Genomic DNA, 5,777 nt, shown 5'->3' on the forward strand with positions numbered 1-5,777 from the left:
AACAGGAACTACCAGTAGCAAGTACACAGGTAGACCAGATAGACATCGGAAGGTTGCACCAGGATACCGCGCCGGGAGAAAGGCAGGAATGGTATCGGGTAGGAGGTAGAGCAGATGATCAGGGGGTTTGGCGAAAGAACGGGAAGGTAATAGCCCCCGCTTGTATTTGACAAACATTCTTGGAGTTACACCATGGCATAGATCATGCGGGCAGAGGGGCGATGACCCATCTGGTAGGACAAGAATGGTGGTGGCCAGGTGTAGGAAGGGATGTAGCAAAGTATTGTCAAAAGTGTCTGACATGTGCCCAGCATAACCCAGGACAGCCAGTAAAAATACGAATGGCCCACCAGCCGAGACCTAGAGGCCCTTGGGAAAAGATACAAATAGATTTCACCGGACCATTACCAAGTTCCAGGGGGAAGAGATATTGCTTGGTAATTATAGACCAGTTTACTCGATGGGTCGAGGCCTTCCCTACTAGGGACTGCACAGCCACCACAGTGGCAAGAATAATGGCAGAAGAAATAATTCCCCGATGGGGAGTACCAATCCAAATCGATTCAGATCAGGGTACACATTTTACAGGGATAGTAATGAAAAAGATATGCGAATGGATGGGACAAAGCAAAAATTCCATATTCCCTACCATCCCCAGAGTTCGGGAATGGTGGAACGAATGAACCGGACTTTGAAAACAGCCTTAGCCAAGGCGTTAGGGGAAAAGCAACAGCAATGGGTAAATGTATTACCAACCGTGTTAATGAAGTTAAGGGCGAGCCCAAACCGAACGACGGGTTTGTCCCCTTACGAATTAATGACGGGAAGAGCGATGCAACTCCCCCATGGAATAATAACAGGAGGAGAGGATATAGGCCCTCTGAGAGATAGAGTCCGTAGGTACGTCTTGGAACTAAGTAACCAGTTAAAGGAAATGAGACAGCAAACTAGGGATAGACAGGAGGAAAGAGATAAAGATTTGGAATTGACTGCACTTCCACATATCCCTCCAGCGGGAACTAAGGTAATGGTTAAAATTTTACCAGAAAAACCAGGCTTTGCCCCAAAATGGTCAGGACCGCATCAAGTCCTTATTAGTGGGGATACGTGCGCATGTATATAGATATAAAGGGGATGGGGCGGTGGAAACACTGGACTCAACTGAAGGTCTACAAGGACTAAAATACATATTTGTATATCTAACAGGTGATACCTGCAATCAATCTCAATAACCCTTTGGAAAATTGTTAATACGTCTTTAAAATGTATTTGACTATAGTATTGTTTTGTGGAATATGTGTGGCATTGACCAAAGTGACATGCCACCCGGCATGGGAAAAGCGAGAATTACATGTTAATACCTTTTTGTATATGAGTTATGTGTATGCAAGGTACAAGAGAGAAAGTGCATGTTGGGTATGTAGCCATATCCCAATCCACTCCAGAGGGGGAATCCCTCTTAGACCAATACCATTGAATGTAATTCAAATGGCTGAGTGGTTAGTTAGTAGAAACAATACGAGCAGTAGTACTAATGGTAAGGACACCCAGAGCAGAAAACGGGAGGAACAAAGAGTACAGTTCAGGAGTGCAGGATATCCCTTAAACATGTTTGAAGGATGGTACAAACCCGTGTATAATATAAGCGAAAAGCCACCGTACCTTATCCTCACAAACACAACTGGGGTAGGAAGACCCGTTGGGGCGATATGTTGGATAAGGAATGTAAGCAGAGGGGAAGAGGGGAATCTGGAAGCAGGAAACAGTCATTGTAAACATAATTGGACAACCCTTGAACAAGGTTCACCCTTAGAAGTTTGATGGTTTAACATAACTGGTTTAACAAACCTCACTAGTGGGGGGAAATGGAACGGAATCACAGGGAGTAGCGGCGAGTCTGGCTTTTCCACATTCACAACGAATATGAACCTAACTGCCTATAACGGGACCTATTTTATTTGCGGACATAAGGCATACCCATGGCTTCCACGAAATTGGACTGGGTCCTGCTATTTGGGATATGTGGTGCCATAAATCCATCACTTGCCCTCCCTAGCAGATCATCACCATTATCGCTCCAAAGGGCAATTACAGAAACAGAGCGGTTCTTCGCTATTTTATTCCCCGGGTATGGGACGGCTAGGGCAATAAAGGAAATTCGACTCGTAGCATCGGTATTAGAGAAAGTAGCTAATGACACAGCTGAAGCCCTGTCTGAAATAAGTGCAGAAATGGTGGCTATGAGAACAATAGCTCTCCAGAATAGGATGGCCCTTGATTATCTCCTAGCTAAAGAAGGTGGCACATGCGCAATGATAGGCGCTGAGTGCTGCACCTACATACCAGATAGCTCAGAGAATATAACCAATTTGGCCGAGCATATACAAAAGGAGGTAAAGAAATTACACCAAACCTCAGGGGAAGGTTGGTTGGACTGGCTCTTCGGAGGATCATGGGGATCGTATTTGATACATGGATTTATAATTGTTGTTGTAGTGATGACAATATGTTGTGTTATGACAACGATTTTGAAAGTATGTTGTAAATTGGCCCTCGCTGGCATTCCAGTAGCATCTGGAGATGCGATAAAACCCTGGCTATCAACGACAGACGAACTGCAAGCAACAGGAGAAGACGACGAGGACAACGAGTCTCACATGTAAAGAGTCACATGATGAGCAACGAAGGACGAGCTCAGGACAATTGAGCCCAACCCTCAATACAGGGTGACTACCCGGTGGAGGGCAAGAAACGGCATTGGAAGTTGGTATCCCGATGCAAAATCTAAATTTGTACCGGGACCAATAGGAGGGATTGAAGGATTGGGATTTGAACCAGTTGAATGTTGCAGTCGAGCGACACAGCATGACAACCTAGTTTCAGTCGAGACTAGTTTAAAAACACAATGGACTGAACTACAAAAGTGATTAAACATGTGGAGATATGAGAAGCTGATTAACCTTTGAGCCATGTCCAATCACGAGTCACTGATCGGCCGAAGCCACAATGAAGTAAGAGAGGACCCTGCTGTCCAGATAACTGGACAAACTTAGATAAAAGACAGAACTAAAAGAAGGGGCTTAGCTAATGATGTAAAGTTATAATTAGGTTGTTTTTGAAGGAATATAATTGGGGAGGGGGGCGGCTGTTGCCACGAAGCCAGACTGGCCATGGAATAAGTAATGTAATCAAGGCTATCGATGTGCTCCAGTCTTGTACTGTATATAAGCTTGTGAATTTTGTTGATCGGGGAGAAGGTGCTCGCACAGACCGCGGGGTCTGAGATGCTTCTCCCAGAGCTCTGTTTTCAATAAACTGCACCTTTTACTTTACCACAGATTGGATGTGAATTTATTTTCACCCAACACAGCATAAAGATGAAAGTAATGCTGAGTACTTAACGGAACTGCGCAAGCTATCGAAACACTGCCAGTTTGGAGTGGGACTAGCAGATACATTAAGGGACAAGTTTGTGTGTGGGCTTCAAAGTGAAGGAACCCAGAAACGGCTTTTATCAGAAAAAGATCTTACGCTGGACAAGGCTTTCAGCATGGCAGTATCACACGAAGCAGCCGCAAGGGGTGCTGCAGAGATACAACGGAGACCACAAGAATATGGCACCAATGAAATGTCATATTGAACAGGGAAGTGTTATCGCTGCGGCAGAACAACACATGACCAGAAGGATTGTTGGTTCAAGGACCAAGTGTGCAGACAGTGTGGAAAAGCAGGACACATAGCAAGAGTCTGCAGGTCAGGGAAGAAAACCAACAGCAAGAAATCTCCACAGGAGAAGTACAAAAAGGTACATAAGGTGATGGACAGTAGTTCAGACGAACAGAAACATGATACAGACTCCGGAAGCAAGGAGCTGGGTTGTCTGAAACTACATAAGGTAACCAAAATGGAGGATCACCAGACTATCTGGGTTACACTCAAGATAGACGGAGTCCAAGTGAAAATGGAATTGGACACAGGATCAGCCCTAACAGTCATAAACCAAAGGGACTACAAGTGGCTATTTTCACACATACCCTTGAAAGCTACAGAGATTGTCTTGAAGACGTACACGGGGCAAAAAGTCTACACCAAAGGAAAAATAAGGGTGAAAGTGATATACAAAGGCCAGGAAATACCTAAAATGGACCTATATGTATTGCCAGATGGAGGACCACCACTACTAGGACGTGAATGGATCCGGAAGATACAATTAGATTGGCATTCCATACAGGCACTGAAGGTTGAGGCCAAAAAGGATGACGACGTCACACCTGGACAACTGTCAAAAATGCTAACTGACGCAAAAGAAGTGTTCCAGGAGGGACTCGGAACACTAAAAGGCATAACAGCAATGATTAAAATAGAGGAAAATGCAAGCCCAAAGTTTCTTAAGGCCAGACCAGTGCCTTATGCGATCAGACCAGCCGTCGAAGCAGAGCTGGAAGGGTTGGAACGTTTAGGAGTACTGTCCAAAGTAGACTGGAGCGAGTGGGCTACACCTATCGTTCCTGTAATGAAGAGGTCATTGAGTAATACGCCTGGGGAACCAAAGAAGGTCCGCATCTGTGGGGATTTTAAGGTGACAGTGAACCCAGTCCTTCACACGGTACAATATCCGCTTCCACGAATTGAGGATATTTTCGCCTCGCTATCTGGAGGTAAACGCTTCACCAAAATTGATCTAGCCGAGGCGTACTTGCAAATGGAGGTAGAAGAAGCCTCGAAACAATACCTCATGATCAACACTCATAAAGGTCTCTACCAATACAACCGGCTGGTGTTCGGGGTAGCATCGGCTCCGGCTATTTGGCAAAGGGCGATGGATCAAGTCCTGCAAGGGATTCCAGGGACCCAGTGTTATTTGGACGACATCCTGGTCACGGGCGAAAATGACAGTGATCACCTCGCCAACCTGGAGCAGGTGCTCACTAGATTAAAGTAATATGGGCTACGAGCTAACCGCCACAAGTGCGAGTTTTTCCAGAAGCAGATCTCGTATTGTGGCCACGTTACCGATGAAGAGGGGTTACATAAGTCCCCTGAAAAGATTGAGGCAGTAGTCAAGGCTCCAGCACCGGAAAATGTGTCACAACTGAGGTCGTTCCTCAGGCTGGTAAACTACTACCATAAGTTCTTGCCAAATTTGTCTACGGTATTACACCCACTGAACACCCTACTGCAAACAGGGGTACCATGGAAGTGGAAGGACGAACGTAAACGAGCTTTCCAGAAGTGCAAAGAATTGATCACATCAAAAGAGGTGTTGGCCCATTTCAACCCAGCACTACCAATTCGTTTGACATGTGGTGCATCACCCTATGGTATTGGAGCGGTGCTGTCGCACAAATTCCCAGACGGGTTGGAGAGGCCAGTAGCCTTTGCGTCTCGGTCACTAACCTCAGCCGAGTGCAACTACGCCCAGATTGACAGGGAGGCCCTCAGCCTAGTATGGGGAGTAAAAAAATTCAACCACTATCTGCATGGGCAGAAGTTCACCTTGCTGACTGACCACCAACCACTTGTCTCCATCTTTAATCCAAAGAAGTGCGTTCCGGTGATGACTGCACAACGGTTACAAAGATGGTCCCTTTTTCTAGGGGCGAACCAATATGAAATAGAATATAAAGTCACGAAACAGCATGGAAAAGCTGATGGGCTATCACGCTTGCCACTGCCTACTGTGGAGGAAGTACCAGCAGTGGACCCTATCGAGATATTTTATTCGTCAATAATTGAACGATTGCCAGTAACTAACACGGATATAGAGAAGGAGACCC

At 45.7% G+C, this 5,777-nt stretch overlaps 1 pseudogene; it reads left to right on the forward strand.

The window, feature by feature from the left end:
* Positions 1 to 1,396: 1,396 nt before the first annotated feature.
* Positions 1,397 to 3,306, forward strand: LOC147122753 (endogenous retrovirus group PABLB member 1 Env polyprotein-like; annotated as a pseudogene).
* The last annotated feature ends 2,471 nt before the right edge of the window (positions 3,307 to 5,777 follow it).

This window comes from Somniosus microcephalus, chromosome 2 (genome assembly GCF_052327205.1).
Source record: "Somniosus microcephalus isolate GS21.2 chromosome 2, FLI_Smic_1.0, whole genome shotgun sequence".
In the NCBI taxonomy this organism is placed as follows: Eukaryota; Metazoa; Chordata; class Chondrichthyes; order Squaliformes; family Somniosidae; genus Somniosus; species Somniosus microcephalus.